This window comes from Leucoraja erinacea, chromosome 19, assembly GCF_028641065.1.
Source record: "Leucoraja erinacea ecotype New England chromosome 19, Leri_hhj_1, whole genome shotgun sequence".
Taxonomy (NCBI): domain Eukaryota; kingdom Metazoa; phylum Chordata; class Chondrichthyes; order Rajiformes; family Rajidae; genus Leucoraja; species Leucoraja erinaceus.
The window spans coordinates 27,659,753-27,685,521 of record NC_073395.1 but is presented as its reverse complement, the minus strand read 5'-3'; the positions used below and the strand labels follow the sequence as shown (position 1 = coordinate 27,685,521).

General features: G+C 39.8%; 1 protein-coding gene across 1 annotated transcript in view; it reads right to left on the bottom strand.

Moving 5' to 3' along the window:
* The window catches only part of frs2a (fibroblast growth factor receptor substrate 2a), an 86,730-nt gene that overhangs the window by 28,587 nt on the left and 32,374 nt on the right, over positions 1-25,769 (bottom strand). Inside the window, exon 2 of the mRNA XM_055650722.1 lies at positions 5,548-5,653. The gene's annotated coding sequence lies outside the window, so the exon portion shown is untranslated. The remainder of the gene's footprint in view (positions 1-5,547; positions 5,654-25,769) is intronic.

The window sequence follows — 25,769 nt, the reverse complement described above, 5'->3', positions numbered from 1 at the left end:
AGTGTTCAAGGGTCCAACTTTGGTCTTAACTAATTTTTTCCTCTTCACATACCTAAAGAAGCTTTTACTATCCTCCTTTATATTCTTGGCTAGCTTACCTTCTTATCTCATCTTTTCTCCTCGCATTGCCTATTTAGTTATCTTCTGTTGTTCTTTAAAAGTTACCCAATCCTCTGGGTTCCCGCTCATCTTTGCTATGTTATGCATGTTCTCTTTTACAATCCCTGACGTCCCTTGTCAGCCACGGTTGCCCCTTACTTCCCTTGGAATCTTTCTTCCTCTTTGGAATGACCTGATCCTGCACCTTCTGTATTATTCCCAGAAATACCTGTCATTGTTGTTCTACTGTCATCCCTGCTAGGGTAACTTTCCAGTCAACATTGGCCAGCTCTTCCCTCATGGCTCCAGAGTCCCCTTTGATCAACTGTAATACTGACACCTCCAATTTATCCTTCTCCCTCTCAAATTGTAGATTATCATATTAGGGTCACTATCTCCTAATGGCTCCTTTACCTCCTTTACCTCGAGTTCCCTTATCAAATCCGGTTCATTACACACACAAACTCCAAAAATGCCTTCTCCCTGGTAGGCTCCAGTACAAGCTGCTCTAAGAATCCATCACGGAGGCACTCTACAAACTTGGGGTCTTGGGGTCCAGTACCAACCTAATTTTCCCAATCTTACCTGCATGTTGAAATCTCCCATAACAACCGTAGCATTACCTTTACGACATGCCAATTTTAACTCGATTCAACTTGAACCCTATATCCAGGCTACTGTTTGGGGGCCTGTAGATAACTCCCATTAGGGTCTTTTTACCCTTGCAATTTCTCAGTTCTATCCATACTGACTCTCCTGATGCTATGTCACCCCTCGCAAGGGATTGAATTTCATTCCTCGCCAACAGAGCTACCCCACCCCCTCTGCCCACCTGCCTGTTTTTTCGATAGGACTTGAATATTCAGTTCTCAGCCCTGTTCCTCTAGCAGCCATGTCTCTGTAATTCCCACAACATCATACTTGCCAATTTCTAACTGAGCCTCAAGCTCATCCACTTTATTTCTTATACTTCGTGCATTCATATACAACACTTTGACTTCGGTATTCACCTCCCCTCTGACTCAAAGACAAAAAGGACAAAGGACATTTATTATCACATACACCAATTGGGGCAGTGAAATTTGAGTTACCATGCAGCACACAAATAAGATAAACACAACACTAGAATTTAACATAAAACATAAAAAACATCCCCCCACAGCGGAATCAACGTTTCCCACTGTGAGGGAAGGCACGAAGGTTCAGTCTTCTTCCTCAGTTCACCCGTAGTCGTTGCCTATTGAGGCCTCCGTAGTCGCCGCTACGGGCCATATGTTTCAGGCCCTCGAACGGAAGAACACAGAGCCAGAGCCTCCGAATTGGCCGCTTTCTACCAGAGACGGCGGCTTCTGAAGTCCACAGGCCGAGCTGGACGGAGATTCAACGCTGGCGACCTCGGCGAGAGATCCCAGGACTCCGCGGCTGGAAAGTCTCCTCAGACCACCACAGCTCCGCAGACCACAGTCGGCAGTCCCAGCACTCCGGAACTCCAACACGGCGACCCCAGTAAGGCATCGCTCGCTCCGCGGTGGAATCCAGTGCTGCGCTGCCACTGCTGAAGCTGAGGCTCTGGCCGGTCTCCAGCAGGAAAGGCTGCGCCAATCCAGGTGGTAGGCCGCGAGGAGGGGGGCAAAGATGCGGCTCGGAGAATAGTCGCATCCTCGACCAGGAAGTGACAAAAAAAAGTTTCCCCCTCCCCCCCCTTCCCCCAGATAAAAAAAGACTAAAAGACCTCCAAAAACAAACTTTAAAACAGACTAAAAATAACAAAAAGAATGAAAGGACAGACAGCTGCAGGCTAGGCAGCCACACTCAATGGCGCCACAACCCCGGTTACTATTGGCCCTGACCGTACTCTCTTATCCCTTCTCAAACTTTCCTTCCCATTAATTTGGGTTTCTTTTGTAACTTATCCTGTACTCGCTTCCCCTTTAACTACATCTTTATACTCCCAATTTGTCAATCCCTCCCCCCCCCACTATTTAGTGCAGCACTAGCAAACCTGCCTGCCAGAACGTTTGTCCTCCTCCATTTACGGTGCAACCCGTCCCTTTTGGGCAGGTCACCCCTACCCCAGAAGAGATCCCAGTGGTCTATAAAGCTAAATCCTTGCTCCCTGCACTAGCCCCCCAGCCACACATTCAGATCCCCTATCTACCTGTTCCTGTCCTCACCAGCACGAGGTACTGGAAGCAATCGAGAGATAAACAACGTAGAAGTCCTGCTTTTTAGTCTTCTTCCTAACTCTCTAAACTCGCGTTGCAGAACCTCCTTCCTCTTCTTCCCGACGTCGTTTGTGCCTCCATGCACAACTACTGCCGGCTGTTCACCTTCCCTCTCGAGGATGTTCTGAAGTCGGTTTGTGACTAATATTTCCTCTTATGATCTAATATACCTCTCTAAGATCACCCCTCATCCTCCTGCTGCCCAAGGAATAAAGCTATAGACTGCTCAACCTCTCCCTATATCTCAGGCCCTCAAGTTCTGGTAACATCTTGGCAATTCCTCTCTGCACCCTTGCCAGCTTACATGATTCCTAAAATGATTTAAATCCATAAGGTGCACACTGCAAGCATTTATCGCATATCCATTAAAACAGGTTTTGATGCAACAGCACAGGATTTTGATGAAATCACAGCTGGAGCAGTGTAAGAAGATTTGATCTCTATCGCAAAAGAAGGTTATACTTGTAGAAACAAAGAACTGCAGATGCAGATTAATGCACAAAATGACATAAAGTTCTGTAATAACTCAGCAGGTTAGGCGGTATCTCTGGAGAACATGGATAGGTGACATTTTGGATCGAGACCTTTCTTCAGACTTTAAGGTTATCATTGCCTTGGCTGTGATACAATGTAGCTGCAGTGCCCTCCATAATGTTTGCGATAAAGACCCATCATTTATTTATTTGCCTCTGTCCTCCACAATTTGAGATTTGTAATAGAAAAAAAATCACATGTGGTTAAAGTACAAGTTGTCCGATTTTAAGAAAAGCCATTTTTACACTATTTTTATACATTTTGTGGAAATGTGAAAATTACAGCAGTGTTTATACAGTCCCCCCATTTCAGGGCACCATAATGTTTGGGACACAGCAATGTCATGTAAATGAAAGTAGTCATGTTTTGTATTTTGTTTCATTTCCTTTACATGCAATAACTGCTTGAACTCTACGATTCATGGACATCACCAGTTGCTGGGTGTCTTATCTGGTGATGCTCTGCCAGGCCTTTATTGCAGCCATCTTTAGCTTATGCTTGTTTTGGGGGTGAGTCCCCTTCAGATTTCTCTCCAGCATATAAAAGGCATGCTCAAATGGGTTCAGATTGGGTGATTGACTTGGACACTCAAGAGTTGACCATTTTATAGCTTTGAAAAACTCCTTTGTTGCTTTAGCAGTAAGTTTGGTCATTGACAAATCTACACCTGACTCCTGAAGAGTGTTTCTGATCTGTCAGACAGGTGTTTGTTTTTTTTTCCTTATTACAGAGAGAATTCTTCCGTCATCAGCTGCAGAGGTCTACCTTGGCTTGTCAGTCCCTTTGCGATTAGTAAGCTAACAAGTGGTCTCTTTCTTCTTAATGATGTTCCAAACAATTGATTTTGGTAAGCCTAAGGTTTGGCTGATGTCTCTAACAGTTTTATTCTTGTTTCTCAGTCTCATAATGGCTTCTTTAACTTTCATTGCACAACTTTGGTCCACAGGTTGATAAACAGCAATAAAAGTTTCCAAAGGTGATGGAAAGACTGAAGGAAAGACTGGGTGCTGAGAACTCTCTTATACCTGCATTAAGGAAGCAATTAAACACACCTGAGCAATTAGAAACACATGAAGCCATGTGTCCCAAAAATTATGGTGCCCTGAAATGGGGGGGACTATGTATAAACGCATCTGTAATTATTACATGGTGAAACCAAATAGTGTAAAAATGGCCTTTATTAAAATCTGACAATGTGCACTTTAACTACATGTGATTTTTTTTTCTATTACAAATCTCAAATTGTGGAGTACGGAGGCAAATAAATATATGATGGGTCGTTGTCCCAAACATTACGGAGGGCACTGTACATGTGGTTCATTCCTGAGAACAGAAGTGTGCACAATGAGAAGATAGGAAGGAAGATTGGCCCATACCAAGGCTAAGAAAAAGAAAGGTAATTTCATGAACACATTTAAGATTGTGAAAGGTATTAACTGAAGGAACTAGTTGGAACAAGAACTAGGGGAAAGTGTCTAAATATTAGGGTTCATCTACTTAGGACGGAGATTAAAATAATGATTTTGAAATTCAGAGCTGGAAATCTTTGGAATTCTCTAACTCAATGGGCTATGCTCAATGCTCAGTCAATGAATCTGGTAGACCTGTGTATGTGTAACTGAATGAATAAACATCCTAGTAAATCAACTCAGAGCACTTCATGGTGGTCCCAAACCTATGGAATTAAAAATATTCAAATCCTAGGTGAAGTTTTTAAAAAGCTGCTTTTATAACAAACTTAGCCAGGGATTGATGTTATTTAACTTATTTAAGAGATGAATGATTGCTATAATTGGTCTTCGGGTCTCATTTTTGTGAGGGGGAGGATGCTGGGTGGTCAGAAGTGGGCAGCATTTCCAACATTGACTCTTTTTGCAAAGATCCCCATCATAGACAGAAGGGAATCAAGCCCCAAATACAAAACCCCTGTAATCAGAGCACAGGATAAGAAGATAATAAGATGCTCCATTGATGTAACCTGCTGAGTTACTCCAGCAGTCATTTTGTGTATTAACCTGCATCTGCAGTTCTTTGTTGCTACGTGTAATCTTCTTTTGAACCCACTTTCATAGGACTGTCAAAAAGGATATCATAAAATGGCAAAAATTGTAAATTAGGAAAAAAATAGGGCAAAGGCTGCTCTAATAATAAATTATCTTTGTTTATTAAGAACACTGATCCTTATGTTGTTTTTCTCTCTGTATTTCATATTAATGTTAAGAATAGCAAACTGCACGGCACAAATGGTACCCCAGAAAAACAATACCAGAGCATGATTAGGAGTACAACATGGTACAGAACAAGCAAAGCATTTGAAGCACTGCCTTCAGTTTGGTGTGCTGTGGATGCAGCTCAGAACTTGTTCATGACATAAACAGCTAAGTTCAACAGGATTGGAACATAACTTAAATATAAAGAAAGCCTCAGTCAAAGGTAACTGGTTTTCTGTCATTACCTCTAACGATTATTAATGCTTTCTGATATTTTCACATTTATTTCTTCTGAAATCTAACTCACAATATGTAAAAGCATCATTTGCAAAGTCATGATGAGAAAACACGGCTTAATGGCAAACTGGCTTAATGACAAGAGTATCATAATCAAATTTAAAAATGCTTATCCACAATGTTGGTTCGTAGTTTATTTTTCTAATACATATCTTGAGCAAAACTGCTAAGAATTTACTCACCCAAACTTGGCCATTAACGTTCCCAGTCTCTCTCTTAGTGTCGTGAATTCATTCATATTTTAAAAATGTTTATGTGATCATTGAACAGCCATTTTATAGTTTCACCCTGGAAGGAAAAAAAACAAATTTATAAACTAGACCGACAACATGTAATGATTCATGAACATCTAGTGCAGTCGATTGCAAATTGTATGTTTGTCATCTTAAGATTCACTCCCTTTTCAAATAACATAAAGATAATGTTCATCAAAGCAAAATAAACATAATTTTAATCCATGTGGATGTGGTGGGAAGAAAAGGGGACACAGTTTTTAGAACTGAAATCAAGAATTCTTGTCTTCAATTAGCTCATCATAATGCCGCATAATCATATTTCACATTCCAATGCAGCAACAAATATGGGCCAATGTAGCTTAGACAGTGGTTCTACAGCTCTTTCAAAGTGGTTTTTCAAAGCACTGATGAACCACAAAATGTCTTGTAAGTTACCAAGTTTGAGCCTGAAAATGTTCTATCTAAATTGACCAGCCATACTACAAATACCCAAAAAATCCTTTTGCCACGGAGGAAATGTTAACTATAACTCCCCTTCCCATCACTCAGCAATCCATAATTGAAATCAGCAGATTAGCAGAGAAGCACCTATCCACAGTCGGAATGTACGCTAAAAATTAATGACCAGGTTTAAACGTTAATAATAAACAATCTGGAAAAGGATAAACCCCTGGTTCATTTGAAATTGTATATTAATGCTTTTAGAAAAGGGGTTGAGAGAAACCAAAAACATCCAACCATGCCAGTATCTTGAACCAGCAATAAATGCAGGAGGCAGTAACAGCCAGCCAGCATTATTTCTTCAGTATCTGAGATACGGGAACATTTTCAATCGTTGTATTATGTGCCAGGCCAGTACCAAGCTTTTCAAAAAAGGGGGGTGGCATGACAGGATTCCAACAATTACGAGCGCGAAACTCAAAGTCCCTTGCGGCCAGGGTCCAGGGCCCTGGAAGCTCTGAGGTTTTACATGCTCTCTGGTGCATTCTTAGCCTTATCTTGGAGCATTTTTGCACCAAATATATGACCAATATTTCAGAAATAATTTTGGTTTAGTCAAGAGTAATGAGTGGGTGGATTGGGATGATTGGGGTCATTGTTGTATTCATTTTTAAATCAAGAATTGAAGTTGTCCTTGTTTTAATAATCAAGTTGGAATGTTGTAAAATGTTATAAAGGAGCATGCAAAAACTGCAAATAAAATACTGTAAGTTTTTGCAGTAAAGAAAAACTTTTTTTAGAAAATGTTTTGTGTGTTGATTTGATTGTCTGTTACTGTTCGACTATGTTAGTGTGTGTGCAGTGCACCTTTAATGGTTCTCCTGATCTAACAACATCACATCAATTTCACCATGGAATAGTGATGTGAATACAACATTAAGTTCGACTTCAATTTCCATCATGAAAATTGAAGTCAAACTAAATGGTGCATTTACATTACTATGATCGCTTTCAAACTAACCTATTTTACTGTCATACTATTATAACAAATACTAGTTCCATGATGACTCATAAACAAGATCACAAATCAAATTTTGAATTCTCAAACACAATGTGATTGTGAATAATTGCAGAGCTACCAAGTTTCATCAAGCATTTCCGTATTTTGATGGGAAAATCGGTATTTCTCACATAAATGCTATAGAACGTACGACACAGAAACTGGATTTTTGAAAATCAGTATTTTGCATACAACCTCATGTATTCTCAAATATCAGTGTGGAATACTGAAAATCAGTACTACTGAATTGTGATTTTTGAAATGTGAATTTATAATTCTTGATTTTGATTCAATCATACATACCCTTATTATAACTATAAAACTCTGATCTTGGATGTGTGTGCGCGTATTTATTTGTTTGTGTGTTTTCACATTTTCTCAAAAAAATGAGGCAAACACGGGAATTCTTTAAACATTTTCTGGTAGAGATTTACCCCCTGCAGTCCGAAATCGGCTTACCTGAAAATATTGTGCTTTATTTCTTGAGTTATTAATAAAAATTTTCACAAATCCGATCAAACTTTGAAATCAAAATGCGTTTTTCGCTGATGACATGACAATGGATCGGCCTGCCTGCCATCTGCTCGCACTGCGACTGACGTCACCTCCCACCCCTCCCTCCTCCCCCCGTTATTCAAAAGTCGCCCTGTCGACTGAAGACTAAAGATCGTAGCTGAAGACTCCACAAGCCCAACCGGCGCTCCATCGGTCGACACTCGATCGCTCGCGCCCGCCGCCCGCGCCTCGCGCCTCGGCTGGGGTCTCTCCCCCCTCCCCTCTCTCTCCCTCCCCCCCCCCTCTCTCCCTCCCCCCCCCCCCTCCCCCCCCCCCCCCCTCTCTCTCCCCCCGCCCCTCTCTCTCCTCCCCTCTCCCCTCCCCCCCCGGCACGGCTCCTACCCCCCTCTCTCTCACCCCCCCCCTCTAACCGCACCCCATGGGCCTACCCCCCCCCCCCGCCTCCCTCCCCCCCCCTCGCCCCTGCGAGAACCTGGCCAGGGAGATCCCCGCCTTCAAAAGCCTTGCCCTCAAGTTTCGCAGCGTGAGCTGCCCAGACTCAGAGAGTGAGCCGTCCCCCCTGCCCCCCACCCCCCCCTTCGGGCGGCCATGTATGCACTCGTATCCACCAGGAATTATTTTAAATTCTATTTTGAAACAAATACATTTTCAAAAGTGTTTACACTATTTTTAATTAAATAAAAGTGCTGTGGCTTAACCAGCTCATGTGCTCCCATATTATCAATCTCCTAACTAAATATATAACAATATATTCTGCTTCAGTTTACTTTCCTGTTTGCAGTACCTGTTGTGCTCATGTATGGTATGATTGGTCTGGATAGCATGCAAAACAAAGCTTTTCACTGTATCTTGCTGCAGTGACAATAATAAACCAATATCAATCCTATTTGCTACTGCAAAATAAATCAAACAACAGTGTAACGGCACAATATTAAACAGACTGCACAGGTTCTGAATATAATATTTGAAAAATAAATCAATGAAATGTCATCAATTGTGTACAATACTGTGTACCATTTGGCATGAAACCACAATCAATACTAACTTCCAGCATTCCCAGAAGTAACACAAATCCTGGTATCCATGGACTGAACTGGTAACACAGACTACATGAGCTGGTCCAAATACCATTGAAGAATAAACAAGTCATTAAATTTAGGTAAAGTTTAAGAACATTAATTAACTTTTGGAGATGTTTGACATTTTCCAAAAGCTCACCATTTCAATTTTATGGTCTAAGCATTGTTCAGTTTACAATCAGACTGTTGTTTTAATTCCTCTGATAGATAGGACTCTCAAGTAGCTCAACATCATCCATGAAACATGGTCTACTTGATTAACACTTCTTCCACCACCCTAAAAAGTCATTCCTTCACCACCAGTTCACAATGTGGCCTCTTCAGCAAAGTTTCTGCAGTTACTCACCCAGACTACTCTGATAGCACCTCCCACACTCGCAACCCTTCCTTCCGAGAGAGACAAGGGTTGCCATGTATGTGAACAGCAGCACCTGGAGGTTCTCATTTAAGCAGCACACCAAACTAGCGTGAAACTATATGTATCCAATCCTCTACTGTTGCGGGGGATAAATCTTAGAAATCTAAACACAAGAGTACCGTGGAATATATTTGCCAGAAGGACCACAGTGGTTCAAGAAGATAGTTCACCGACACATTCTCAAGGACAGTTGGGGAGAACAAATAAATCCAAGCATTACCAGTGACACCGTCATACCAAAAATGATTTAAAAAATATATATTTGGCCATTATACTAGTGATTAGGGATACCAACGGAACAATCCAAAATGAGTCAGAATCATTAGAAATTAGAGTGAATACCTTAAAAGAACTTCTAAAACTACGACATGTATATTAAAGGCATAAATTAGTATCTTTAAATATTTATTCACTGGTTGGTTAAAGGGAAATAGATTTATGGTCCCTTTTAATTCCCTGCAGATAAGGATTATTTTATCATGGCTTTTCACTGATAAAAATGAATCATAATTGCTACTTAATTTTTTTAAATGTTTGACCTAGAAAAAAGAAAATAAAGTAAAATAAAATAATTGATATAAATCAAGAGTGCAACATTGACGCTAATCCAGGTTATTGGCAACAAAGCAAACTTATATTTTTGGTTGGAACAGATAAGAGGTCTTCTAATTTTCATCTAAATGACAACTTTCAATGGAAAAGCAATAATGAAGTGCTAAAATATATAACATCAATAAATTATGGTTGAATAGCTGGCAGAACGATTATCAACCGGCTTGTCAAGCAACAGTATTCAGATAAACAGCAAGATCTTACTCTCACCAATTTACTGACATATAGCAAATTGGAATTTTCTATGGTTATGATTGTTTATTCTCCCCCCCCCCACCCCCCTTCCCAAACATACAGCAATTATTTTTGATGAATAAATGTATATTAAAGCGCACCTTTCCTCTGGCGAATGTTCTGAGCATGGCTCATTTAAAAATGTGGCCTTTGGATCAATCAAAATGGTTGGGGTTAGTAGCTATTTGTATTGGGTTAATCGCTTTCAAACACTTGCAGTAAATATGTTAGTTGTTTGTTCAGATGGGCTTGATGAGAGGGACAGTACGGGGGGGGGGGGATGGTGTCAAATTTCTAGAGATGGAAAAAAGGGATGAACATCCAACCGAAATTCCTTATCTTTATAATATACACACATATGAGCGGTTGACTCTGGATATTATTGATTTTATTATTGATAAAATTACCTAATCATTTCATAAATTGATATTATTTTATTGAGATATAATAATGTCCTGTATAAAACTGGAGCAACTTTAATATTTACATATACATGGGAACTATAATTATTTTATTAATTTAAAAAAATGCCAATAAAAACCATTGTGAATTAGTTATGGTATTTCTAATATTATATTTATTCATGCAAACTATGCAAAATTTGGGCTGCCTTTTAATATAATTAAATTCCCCTTTGGTTTAGCATCACGCAAGGTAAATACCAGAATCTATAACTATAATACGTCCACATATTTTTCACAGCCCCCAAGAGCATTAATAATGAACACAGGTTGGTTACACAAATCTGTTCCATTCAACTGTAATAATTTTGACAATGAATTTTACTCAAAATAGCACGACAAGCCAAAGGACTGTAAGCATTATCCCGTACAAATTAGTAGCTTTACCCCTGCCAATGCCACTGTGACATGTCAATGAATGGTGTGAATTTAAAGCAACTTTCCATTGATTACCTCATTGCAACGAGCCTTCTCCAAGTGCCTCAACACTTTGTTCCCCCTCTCAGTCCTCAATTGCCCCCAGCTCTACATTCAAACACATATTTTTCACTCTTCCAATTTATCAATGGCACAATGGCAAATTCTTACTCTTTCACACTGGAGTGGGTGTCAGCTTCAATTACGGAGCAGAAAACTGTAGCCTTTTCTACCTTATAATTGTCCTCATTGTGCAAATTAACATTTCTCCAAATATTTTAAGAAATATTCTGTATCCAAAACAATGAAAGCACAAGATATTATATATATCACAAGATATATAAAAATGATTAGAGCACAACACAGGTTATTTAAGTCCACAGGGGTTATCCAACACTTGTACTTGATAATATATATTTTAAACTGGTATGTCCTTTTCAAATTAATTTGTAATTTCTGATATATCAAATAGTCACCCTGGGATAGCAGCCAACATTATCAAGGACCACCCACACCACGGTCATTCTCTCTTCTCTCCCTCAGTCAGAAGATGCAAAAGCTTGAAAACACACACAGAGCACCCTCTTTCCCACTGTTATCAGACTCTTGAATGGGCTGGTCATATGCTCAAGATGTATTCCCGATCCTTCAATCTACCTTGTTGTGATCCTTGCACTCTCTCTGTAGATGTTACACAATATTCTGCACTCTGGTTTCTCAGATTTTCACTGTATCTCAGTACTTGTGACAATAATAAACTCATACCAATAGCAGCCAACAAACTGGAATACCTCATTCCATGCCATAAATGTCTAAGATTCAAAGATACCCATTGTTTACCTCTCTTGGGATAATCTTAATTTTGTGCTCTCTCCTTGCTATGATGGCAACTACTGAAAATAATCAGTCAGAACTTTATTTGGATCATAATAGCTGATTACCCAATGTGGTTTTTGTGTTATTGATTTTTGGGTTCACAATAAGCATAAATTGTAGAATAGCTAACCAAGTGCCCGAAACTTCTGATGCAATAGCCCTCAGTTCCAAGTAATTACACTCATCTTTAAAATGACTGCTTTTTATTTATTTTAGCAATTTAATAATTGCAACTGATCGCTTTTAGACCCAAGAGTAAATGGGCCACTTTTTGCTTAACCTGTTAATGGCCCAACACTAAGGTGTTGAGGTACAAATCCCTGCAGTAGTTCCCTCATTATATTCTGCCAAACATTGAAGGACCTGTTTATTCCCATTCTTTGCTTGCTGTTCATTAACTAATTCTCAATCCGTGCCAGTATAATCACATCAAATTCCACATGCCTTCATTTTGTTGACCAACCTCCTGTGCGGAATCCTATTGTTATTCATTATAGATTCCTACATTTGCCAAGCAATTGACAATAATGATAAAGACATTCTCTTCACCAAATATAGTGAATTTACAATAGTTAAGTTACAAACCTAACTGCTGGAATATCCTTCAGCATAATCCTCAGCAAATTCAGCCAAGAAGACATCTTTGCGGGAAATATATCAGATGCTTTACAAATATAAACAGTCCACAGACTGAACAAAATTTTACATTAGCGTTGACGTACGTACACAATGGCTGAAATCTGCTGAGTTTTTAAACAACACATTAATGCCTAATGAAAAGACACACAAGTCTGCGCGTGCTGGAATTTGAGGAACTCAGTGGGTCAGGCAGCATCTCTGGAGGGAAACGGACACACAATGTCAGGTCGGCACCCTTCTTCAGACCCAAAGATGCTGCCTCCAGAAATGCTGCCTTATCCACTGAGTTTCTTTCAAAATATTGTATTTTTTACTCAATATCGTAATGTAGTTTATATTAAAAAACCGACAAATACGTCCTTCTCACTCCTAAACAGCTTCCATAGTTTGAACACTGTTACTAATCAAAGATCAACATTTAAACTGAAAGTAAATAGCAATTAGATAAAAACAGTAATTCAAAATTCACTTTGGACCCAACAAGTGCAAACTTCTGAATCTAGACGCCTGTTAATGACGCTCTCAATTCATTACTTTGTCCCTTTGTTTCAAAATTAATAACATTATTGCCCCCAGCTGATTTTTTTACCCAAACATTCATTTAATGGTAATTATTTGACCACACCTACACTATGTTCAAGCACTCTTATCATTCATTCATTCAAGCCCTGCAGCATTCCACAAAAAGCTAGAGATTTGGTCTGAAGCAGACACAGTTCCAGCTTCAGCCAACAAAGCACCTACTGTTTCCCTAATGATGGCTAAATTCTTCAAAATACTGAAAAAGGCATCCACAGGGTCACAAACATATTGCAAATTCTACCAATATCATAACATATTTCAACTGCAGTCATTCAAATGTTCAAAGACTTCTGCACTGGCTACATTTTCACAGCTGCATGCTGTCAAAATGTAGCAATCAGACTATTAATTTGATACAGACTTTGGCAACAGCATGGCATTGAAATCAAAGTAACCCAAACCCTCCAGAATACTGTACAGAATAAGCTGAACGGAGGATAGGAGATATTTCCCTTCTCTGCTTCTGCTGTTGCTATGCTATTTTCAGCAGGGAGGAAGCTATGCTAATCTCAAAAAATTAATTAAGTGTAGCAGTTAGATAAATGCTCCATGCTCCGTGAACTGCCCTGAGATTGCTAACTTAGTTAGCAAGCAACTACACCGACTGACTTCATTTGTTGACCGTTTCAACATCACATACTTTGGAACAAACTGAAATTATTTTTCAAAACAGCAACATAAGTAAAACTATTAAACTCAATAAACATTTTATGTACAAACATTGTATTCATAAATGTATGGACGAAAACCAAAAGGTATCTTGGCTACATTTAAATTATGTGGAGAAAATGATGATAGCGAATCTATTCAAATACCCCATGGGCTCATTTAACAAATACAATACGAAGTGCATCTTAGAAGCTACTATTGTTTTTTTTCTATTGATAGAGTGCATTGAACTTTGCCCTTTAGTCATGACTACAATTGGGAAATGATGAATATTTTAAACTCCTTACAGCAGTACTTTGATAGCAACAGAGATATGCCAATAGCGTTGAAAACATTGAATCACTCTGCTCTTTCACAGTACCAAGAGTAATTTATAAACAACTAAACAGTGTGCTACTTGCTACATTAGAACTTTGTTTACCAGCCCGATGGTTTGGTTTATCTCTCCCTCCTTCGGTTGTCTATCCAGACATGATGCTTTCACACTTGGAGGAGAGGTTGGTACATGGGTTGTCGTTTTTGTACTTCTTTCAGATCATTATATTTGCCAAAAAAATTGCTGCATTCAGGGGCACAGTTCTGACCAACAACCTACTGTTTTAATTTTGACAGATTTATTCAATGATAAAATCGTTCTCGATATATAAAACCTTTGACTGAAAAAACTAGAGGGCATTAAGGTGAGAGTGGAAAGAATTAATAGGAACTTGAGGGATAACTTTTTAAACATAGATACATAACAAAAGTAATTTGTACAGCACACGGATAGGAAAGGTTTAGAGGGATAATACTCAAGCTCAGAAACATGGCACTTACTTAGATGGGCATCTTCATTGGTTTCGCATTGACACCCTTCTTCAGACCTAGTCCTGATGAACATGGGTGGTTACAAGCCATCTCTATTCAAAAACAGCCCACAATTTTTACTTCTTACAACTGAGCAATATGTAGAGCAAGGACAAAGCTTTACATGGATTCCAGTTTATCCAATGTGCCAGCTGCCATTTAGAGCACACAAGGCTCTTTGCAAACATCATGTCAAAATAAAGATGTATCACATTGAAAGGGATTTAATTCCCTCGACATCCAGCTGGTGTGTGACCATGGATGGACAATGCCTGGTATCATGGCAGCAGTCAAGGTGGCTTTATATTGTTGTTAATCCATAAACAAGACTTGGCTCCTGCGCCATATTGATGATCTGCTGACAACAAGGATCAAGCTCCAATGTACAATTCATGGGTGACAGGAGAATAACTAAACCAACGCAACATGAAATGTAAGAGCAGACGACTGGAAACAATCCTTTGGTGCTCTGGAGGAGCTCTTCAGCAACATATACAACAAAAACTCAAGATTCATGGTATACTTCGGTACATTGCACAATCCAGCTAACTATTTATCTCTCTCTCTCTATTATTTTAAATTGATATGTATTTATTGATACACAGCTGGAGAGAAAGCAGCATGACAAGAGGAAGAAGAGAAAGACAGGGTGGACACAAACTGGATAGGTCTTTTCCACCTGTGCTCTCCTTGAACAGCTCATCCAACTGTGATATTAATAAAGAGCAAAACCCTGCCTCCGCGGCCACTGATTCTCCTTTGATTCTCTCTGTTGATGAACATCACACTTTTCAATGAGCAACAATGCCAAAGTAATAGCCAACACATAAGTAGTTCCAAAGACAAATTTACAGATCAAGATCTGATGTTCAGCGTATCTTGATGCAAGATTCGAAAGAAGGGTCCCGACTTAACCAACACCTATCCATGTCCACCAGAGATGCTACCTGGTTCGCTGAATTACTCCAGCACTTTGTGAGTTTTTTTCTATGATACAGTATGAAGATATAATTCATCACTAAGAGCATTCATTTTGTGCACCTTTCCCTGTTCTCATATCCTGCTCATCAATGCTCCAATGACTTCAGCATGGCTGATGGATGATGATGATTGAGTGGAGGTGGCTGTATATGCCGTTTAACAGTATGGTTGCAATCTGACCTTGCACAACAAAGGTTTGAGCATCCTCTGCAACACTCTGGCACAGGTCAGCTTCTGAGATACGGCCTTTAATGCTGCATCACAACTGGTTTCAGCAATCTGTGAATGGAATACTGGAATGTTAACTTGATATTAACCTGGCTTCCTGATGGAAGAAGGTGAGGTGCATTTGTGGAAGTGCACAGTTTACGTCATCCACTTCTAATAAATCAGCAAAAATCATGGAATTGGACTGAAAGTGGGAGATGGGCTAAATGTGGCAGAAAATGGACTTGAGTGCTATTACTGGCACGATTGAATAGTTAGCAATGTGAGCAAAATGCAGGGGGGGGGAGAAGTGGAGAGTTTAAAACAGTAGTAAACTGTGAGAATTGGTATCAATCCTGCCTGGTATAGATCTTTGAAGGGTAAACAATACAGATGTGGTGTGTTGAGCAATATCTGGGTGAAGTGGTGCAGTTGGCAGGGTATTGCATTTTAAGATGCATTCACTGATCTTGTTCATCCATGCAAAGTTATTGAAATTATTGCTTACTCCATATAGCTCCTTATGACTTAAAACCTGACCACAACCTTCATAACTGATTGATTTTAATCCCTGGGGAGTATTTGTCCAACTGACCTTGAAGTTAGATCACATTTCTCCTGCACTGCATTTTCTTCAGATCCTCAGTGCAGCAATTGAAAATCTTGGAGTCCAACTTCCACTATATGGTGTTATTCCTTGATGCCTTCCTGTTTAGAATAGCCCCTGAACATTTGCCAGCTCTTGTTGAATCAAAATGTATCACACTGAAAGTGGTGCACATTGGCTTGCAGTGTTGCTAGCTACTAAAAAACAGCCTCTCTGCTTAAGCATGCGATGCATGCTGTTGGTGTTAGCTGCATGCAAGCATCAATAGAAGAAATGACAGGTATGTTTTGAGTTGATCATACTTCCGGGTCACTGTAACCATTTTCAGATACTCAACCAATTTAGTTCCCCTCTGAATCATTACTTAACATTACTTAAGACAATTAGACATTGGTTATAACACCCCGGACTGCCTCAATAACTCCTGGTAAAATGCCCAAGCAAACCAGATTCAGATTCAGACACGTTCTCTCCTCCCCAATATTTATTATTTGAACTCCAAGTGGCTATCTTCTCCTGCAATCCCTCTGCCCTGGCCTCAGTTACAAATATTACTTTTATTGGCGATAGACAAAAATGTTGGAGAAACTTAGCGGGTGCAGCATCTATGGAGCGAAGGAAATAGGCAACGTTTCGGGCCGAAACCCTTCTTCAGACTGATGGAGGGTGGGGGGGGGGGGGGGAGAAGAAAGGAAAAAGGAAGAGGAGGAGCCCGAGGACTGAGGGAAAGCTGAGAAAGGGAGGAGACAGCAAGGGCTACTGGAAATGGGAGAGTTCAATGTTCTTGCCACTAGGGTGCAGACTGCCCAAGCGGAACATGAGATGCTGTTCCTCCAATTTCCGTTGGTGCTCACTCTGGCCATGGAGGAGGCCCAGGACAGAGAGGACTGCACCCTAGAGGCATGAACATTGAATTATCCCATTTCCGGTAGCCATTGCTGTCTCCTCCCTTCTCAGCTTTCCCCAGCAGCCCTTGGGCTCCTCCTCTTTCCTTTCAGCCCTTGGGCTCCTCCCCCCCCCCCCCCCCTTTTCTTCTCCCCCCCCCCCCCCACCACCACCACCCTCCATCAGTCTGACGAAGGTTTTTCGGCCTGAAATGTTGCCTATTTCCTTCGCTCCATAGATGCTGCTGCACCCGCTGAGTTTCTCCAGCATTTTTATCTACCTTCGATTTTCCAGCATCTGCAATTCCTTCTTAAACAGATTACTTTTATTGGCATAATGGTGAGAAGCTCCTCCACTTTATTTCCAATCCATGTGAATTTAGCACATGATAGATACTTGATAATGGGTTGAAAGGCAATCAGGGGTAATTAGAAATGTGGAGTTGTGCTGACAATCAATCAACCATAGCTTGAGGGCCCGAGTGGCATCCTGTTCCTAATTTGTAAGTTTCTATTACACTGGGACTCAAGAAAATAGTGCCCCGACAGTTTTCTAACAAACTTAATTACCAAAAATTTCAAAATCGCTCCTGTTTGATAACGAGAGAAATCATACTGAAAAATGGCGGATTTAATTTTCAGTAAAATTATTTCCTTTAGTTTACTTCTTTTTTCTTTTAAACGTAACATCTCTGAAGTAGTTCTGTGTTGTTTATTGTCCTGGCTAAAAATCTGTGCTTGAGAATGTTTTTCCCGTCGGTGCTAATCATCAGCTCGTACTACAGTAAGAATGTAATTGTTCTTGGACGTGGAAATGATTTAAATCCACTTGAAAGTACTTCTACAAAAACATTAGCAGACAAAAAAGCACTTTCATTGCAAAACTATTTCAGATATTTGATACTGTGCAGCCGCTTCAGTCTACGTTTTGTAGAATGTTGGATTTAAATTAATTCAGATAGCAATTCAATCTTTATTCATGCCAGCAACATAACTGTTTTCTATGAAAATATTTAAAAAATATTTTTAAATTACCATTGTCTTGCACTAATATGTAATACATGATAATTTTTAAAAGCTGGGTGTGCATTTTACACTAGTAATTTTAGCAGAAAAACAGCCTGTAATATGACTGATGCATACAGAATTAGAAAAAGCCAAAACCTGAACTCCAGTCAAGTATTGTTATGTCCTTGTAGTTTAAAAAAAAACTCTCTGGGTTGCATGTACGCAGCCTACCAGCAGAAATGGCTAGATCTATAGGGTTTATTAATCTAGTGATTTTTTTTTGGGGTGTATTATATGTATATCGTGTTGACAAATGTGTTATGTAACTACAAGGAAGAATTTCATTGTTCCCTGATCAGTACATATGACAATTAAATACTCTTGACTATTAACACAGGAGAAAAGTTTGTTTCATTCAATATTCTTCCAAATCCAAAGATTTCCCACAGGTTCATAGATGACATACTTCCTATTAAACAGCAAGTGACCGATAGGTAAAATGGTAAAAGCCATAAGGAGTTCATGAGAATGCAGAGCGAATAAAATGTGCTTGATGTAAATGGGTTCCTGATGGTTAGTGTGGACCAAAGGGTCTGTTTCCATGCTGCATAACTCAATGGACAACACTTTTGCCTGCAACTAATGTGACATGCTAGTCCGGGAAGATGATCAAATTGCTGGAACCTGGGAAGATCTAGTCATGTATTCAGGACTAAAGAAATAGCAGGTCATGTGTTTATGGAGTCAGGGTAGAAGTGTTGAAACACAGCAGAAGTGTACAGTTCCACATGTCGGTGGACTGCTAAAACCTGCAACAACACTACATTATATATAACAACATTTTGTTCAGCTTCTTCACTCAATTTTTGGCTTTTCCCACTATCTAAAACAGTCAATAATAAGGATAGGACAAAGTGCCGAAGAAGCTCAGGGATCAGGCAGCATCTCTGGAGAACATGAACAGGTGACATTTCAGGTCAGGACTCTTCTTCAAACTGGTTGTGATGGAGGGGGGAGGGGAGAAAACTGGAAGAGAGGTGTGGGCAGGTACAACCCGAAACGTCATCTATTAATGTTCTCCAATAGATGCCTCCTGGCCCGTTGAGTTACTCCAGCATTTTGTCTTTGTTGGTAAACCATCATCTGTAGTTCCTCGGGACTCAACAATAAGGATAGGGATTCACTGAAGAAGCAGAATGATTTTCTTCAGGAAAAAGTACCAAATAATAAGTTCTAAATAATGAATATGCAATCATGCTACAGTTTTTACACTTGGAACATAGAACAATAGAGCATAGGAGCAGGCCCTTCGATCCACAATGTCTGTGCTGAACATGATACCGAATTAAACCTGCACATGATCCCTCCATTCATCTGCATATCCAAAAGCCTCTTAAATACCACTATCATACCCACCGCCACCACCATCACTATCGTGTTCCAGGCACCCACCACTCTCTATGTAAAAAACATGTCCCGCACATCTCCTTTAAACTTTGCCCCTTTCACCTTGAAAAAGGTGAGCAGTAAACATCCTCATATTCTGCCAATCCAAGACTTTTTCATTCTTGGTACTGCCAGATGCTGTATCATATACCACTTAATGACAAACACGGTACTCAACTTCTAAAATGGGAAACATGTGGCAGCGTAATTTTATCTCTGAAGTTTAAAGCGAAAATTCCTATGGGAATGGTTCCACAATTATCCAATTTTGTCACTACATTCAACAGCAACCTTCTTTGCTCTGACAATGATTAAACCATTGCTAGATAGCAAGTTCATGATGCTGCTGCAAATAGGATTTTCATTATACCTGTACCTTACCGTACTTGCGCATATGACAATGAACTCAACATGACGTGATACGATAATAAACTCAACTTTGCATGCTGATGCAGAAGAAAATCCACTTTCATCCATACTGAAACAGCACCAGCTGTCGAAGCTAGAAAGGTGCGTTTTTAACAGCTGGATATATTTTACCTAATGTCTGTTACATCCAGATTATTGAATTTGTGCACACATTAGAACTCAAGGACATTTTTACAAAGGCTACTCATCAAAAAAGTCAAAATATGATCATCATCAGTTGTGTTTCAGCAACCTGAGTGCATGCTTTAATTATTTTTGTTCTCCTTGATGATAACTCATTTGAGCTCTCCAAGTCATTTGTCCATGCAGCCCATGTCTAATTAAGCATGACATCAGTTCATGAGGCCTTATTTTATAACAAACATTTAAGTTTAAAAGCTCAAGTTCAGAGTGCAGTAATATCATCAAATCTTAGAACATGATGGAGACAGAAATATTTGATGTATTTTGTAATAGTAGAGCACCACCTGTGCTTTAATTAAATGGCCAATAAGTGTTGTCAGTCAGTCATTAGGTGAAGACTATTCAACAAAATTACACAGTCCAGCTTCAACACCAATCAGTCGGGTTGCTGTGAATAAAAGCAAAATTTTAAAGAAAGTGTGCTGTCAGCCTGCCGATCCATTTGAGAGAAAAAAATAACATAACCACACACAAGCCCCACTGCACAGACTTGTAGCTTTTGCATTACGCCCACACAACCTTTTTTTGTGAGTGTGTGATTAGAAGGGCTGATGCATGATCACATCAAATTCCTTCCTTCAGCTCACACATCAAGAACTTGCCCTCTTGGCTGCATTCTTCTCCAAACAGCCTTGGTAACCCTGGCAACCAAGCACTCCTATTATGACCAGCTGGTCTTTTAAGCTGTCTATGCTACCATCTGAACTTTTGTATCACTTCAAACAGGGCCAAGAGTTTACTTCAACTCCCACATAATTTTTTCAGAAGCGAAACAGGGGTCTAGTTTACACCGAGGCTGGGTCACCACTGACACCAAAAGGAAAAGGCTGCATTTCCTTGAACCTTGGGTCAGACATAGTGCCGTGCTACATATATTGTGCATGCAGTTGTGTTTAGCTTGGGTTTAAACTGTTACGAAAAAAAAAGTTGTCCGAATTTGTGATTGTTGGCAAAGCATATTCTCGGCCTGTTCCTCATGGTAAAGCAAGCTCTCAAACTAACCTCTTCTGAAGCAGCCGTCAGCGTATCCAGAACCTTCCACATTGCCTAAAATGAATTCCAACTGTGTCAGCATTTGAAAGTACTGTTTGAGCAGACTTTCAGCAGGACAAACTATAGCCCTGTTGCCTTCAAAAAGGTATAAAAGAAGACACATTCATACTACTGAAGTACAGATGACTGCAGACGCCCAGGTCTCCCTCTATAAACGGGCCTCAGTTCCAGAAACCAATGTGGCTGTGTGATTTCACTGGATGCGAGCCAATTTCATTTATGCAATCCAGAGAACTGGCACTTGCATTCTGTGGGCCAGTGTATAAAAATCCCAAAGCCCATTTCGCCTGTGGAAACTGCCTCCCTCGTCGGACATTAAAGCACAAAGGCAATGAAAGGTGCTTGTTCCCTTGAAGAGAATGTAGTGACAACACGGGGATTAGGCTCTTGAATAACACGTCTCAACACTTCAGATGCAATTCCTCGCAAACAAAACTGATTTATATTTTTGAACTAATAAATTCTAAACAAGATCTAAAGTTATTAACTCAATATTCGGAGTTCCTGCTAAAAACCGGAGGAGTTAATATTTGTAATAATTTGTATAATGCTGGAGTTGTTCTGTGTTTCGCCTACCACCACACTAGGTCCATGGTCGATGCCAAACCTCTATTCCTACACTCATCCATGAAACACCAGGATTAGAGAGACTGAAGTCTGAATAGGGGTCTCGACCCGAAATGTCACCCATTCCTTCTCTCCTGAGATGCTGCCGATCCCACTGAGTTACTCCAGCATTTTGTGTCTATCTTCAAGAGAGAGACACCTACGTCAGACTCCTAGTCATAGACTATAGCTCTCCCTATAACACCATTATATCACCCTTTGCTTATCACCAAACTTGCGAGACTTGGTGTCGGCACTCATCTCTGCAACTGGATCCTTGACTTCCTGACCAATAGACCCCAATCAGTGAGGATCGGGGACAAATCATCCTCCACGATAATCCTAAACACAGGTGCTCCACAAGGCTGAGTTCTCAATCTCCTTCTTTACTCCTTGTAGTCCATGTACAAATCTAATTTTCAAATTAGCATACGACACCACCATTGTGGGTCAGATATCAAATAATGATGAGACGGAGTACAGTAAGGAGATCTAGAAACTCGTGTCCTGGTGACCATTTATGCCTCACGCTGCATTGGAAAGGCCAGCAGCATGATCAAGGACGAGTTGTACCCTGGCCACTCTCTTCTCCCCTCTCCCATCAGGCAAAAGGGTATAGATATGTGAAAACACACACCTCCAGTTTCTGGGACAGTTTCCTCCCAGCTGTTATCAGGCAACTGAATCATCCTACCACACCCAGAGAGCAGTCCTGAACTACTGCCTACCTCATTGGTGACCCTCAAACTATCCATGTTCACTTTGCTGGCTTTACTTTGCACTTAACATTATTCACTTATCATGTATCTACACACTGCTGTGGCTTGATTGTAATCATGTATTGTCTTTCCGCTTACTGGATATCACGCAACAAAAGCTTTTCACTGTACCTCGGTACACGTGACAATAAACTAAACGGAACTATAGTTTCAGTTGTGTATATTTTAGATTAAATTGACCGTATGGCATACACTATAGGTATACATATAAATACATAATGCAGTGGTAGAAGCTCACTCTACTGTGCTGAGTACTATGCCTTCATTCGATGACCATAATTCATTTTGAATATTTGTATGACATGCAATTATGCTGAATATATGCAACTTTTTCCATGTAATTTTTCTACTGAAGTCATCACTTAAATTAGAATGCAAATTCATTCTTAAAATTATTAACTGAGTAATTCCAGGTTACAGGAGTAAATATGCCACATACGGTAAATAGCTTCAAGATACAGTATGAATCGGGAAGCAGCGCCCAACACTCTCAGAGTGAAACCAGTGACACTTACGTAGGAAAAAGTCGTTCAACAAGTCCATCGTTAAGAAACAAAACACATACTGGATTACTTCGGTTTCTCCAAAGATGCCATCTGATTGGTTGAGTATTTCCAGCTATATTTTTGTTTTGGGAAAACTATCCGTTGGAGGAACTCAGCAGGTCAGGTAGCGTCTGCGAATGGGAATGGACAGTCTGTGTTGTGGGTCAGGAACCTTCATTTGGTCTGAAAAGGTAGAGTGGAGATAGCCAGTATAAAGAGGTTAGGGTTGAGGTGGCTCAGAAACACACTTCAATAAGTGGATCCACTTGGGAGTTAATTGGCAGATACAGTCAGGTGGGGGAGGGAAGAGTGAAATTAGTGACAGAAGTGATAAACGGAGGCAACAAAGTGCTGCAGATGACGGAATCTGATACGAAAGGAAGGTGAAGCGCACATCCAAATTGGGGTGAATAGATGGGACAAGGGGTGAGGGGTGAGGGGAGGAGGGGCAGGAGAGGAGTGTGTAGGTGATGGACAGATTAAATGGTAAGGGACAAAAATAAAAACTCAATGATAGTGGACTGAGTTGTGAAATACACGGTGTGTGCAAGAGCACCTTGGTAGATCAGGTGAAAGAAAGGGACAGAGGTGGTAGCAGGTTACCTGAAATTAGAAAATTCAATGTTCATGCAATCAAGTTATGGACTATGTAATATGAGGTGCTGTTTTCCTTGCAGCTATTTGGTCTTGCCCTGCTGGTGGAGGTGGCTGAGGACAGGCAGTTTGGGAAAGGAATTTAAATGGCTAACTAACCAGGAGATCCAGATGGCCATGATGGACAGAGTATTTGTGTTCAACAAAAGAGTTGCCTTGTCTCTACTTGGTCTCATCGATATATAGGAGGCAATGTTAAGAGCGCAAAAGGGCATACATGTCAAATACTATGTGGTTTAGACTTCTGCTGAGAGAAGGGGGGTTTAAAGGATATTTGCAAGGGATTATTTTTCCTTGGAGTGGTGGGTGTCTGAAACACACTGCCAGGGGAAATGGAAGCAGCAAATACAGCAGCAACTTTTAAGAGGCATTTAGACATCTGAATAGGCAGGAGATGAAGGGATATGGACCACAAGCTCGGACATGGGATTAGTTTAAATTGGCATCATGGTAGGCACAAAGATTGTGGGACGAAGGGCTTGTTTTAAAACCGTTCTGTTCTATGGGATGCAACACTCTAACTGCACTTCCTAAAAATAAGATAATATCAGATCCAATATTTCAGTCACCAATTTTCAATTTTGAAAATGCAAAATGCTGTGGATTCTGGTAATCTCAAATAATGGACATGAGGACAAAATGTTGCTTTTTTCCTCTCATGTTATTGCAAGAGATTCCACAGCAAAATAATAAGATTACATTTATATAAACCAAAATTGGTTTTGAAAATTAATTGCACTGGATATAATCTCTGTACAAATGTAATCTTTTTTTTTTAATTTTGATGCATCTGTTAAAAATTCTGACATTCCCAAATGTCTTCGTTATTTCTTTATTTAAAAGTTCATGCAAATAGTGTCATTAGAGAAATAGTTCAAAGATAGTAAATTACCCAGTAATGCAAAATGTTTCTGCCTCTGATTTCATGCAATTAAGCAAATGTATTTCAAAATGCATAATATTGTTTCAAACATCCAATCTAGATTCATATTACATGACTCAATTTCTTAAATTCTAAATTCAAAGCAGCTCTGGATTGGTGATTAATCAACTATATAAGATGTGGGCACGGCCAGAAAGACCACCACTAATTGCCCATTCATAATTATCCATTGAACAGGTGGTGAATTCCCTTCTTGAACTAACATTGTGTTTAAGTGAAGATATTTCCACCAGACTGTTGAGTACGAAGTTCTGGAATTTCATTTGAACAGCTCTCAAGTAACAGTGATATATCTACATTGTGTCTGCTTTTATGGGAAACTAACAGGTGATAGTGCCATACACTGTGATAGAAGTTGGTAACTTGGAAAATGTTGTTGAAGAAGTCCTTCATATGGCTACAGTTTCTGGATGGTTCCAGGTTAACTCAGGTTAAGAGTTGATCATACAAACTTTTATCTTCTGCACAACAAAGAGCTTCCTTGACGTTTCTAGTGCGAAATTCCTCTCGGAGTATTTCATCACATTATTCATGTATGCCTTGCAGACATTGGGAAAAAAATGGAAGTCAGGAGATGAGTCACTTACAAAAGAAACCTACGCACTGTTCACTGTCCCAACCACTTCACTCTCAATCCCTGCCTCTTATCTATGCCACTCTGCTGGTACTCTTCTTGTGCAATTCTGATGATATTAGTACAACCTATTTGGTGATATAGCATGTACAAATTGGCAAAGAGTAAAAATGCAGCTGAACTCTCAAATATTATAAGGAAATTAAGCATTCCTGGGAGTAACATAAATGCTTATTGAATGTTCATTTTTATTTAAGAATCAACATGGTGGACAATTTTGTGTAGTTTTTTTTCCTCCATTTGGTTTAATGTTTATTATGCTGTCTTCAAAACTTTTTCTTAAGAGGGAAAGGTTCTTGATATTCCTGATATTTTCCAAACCTTTAGCATCTTTGGTGTGCACTTACTTTGTCAAAGAC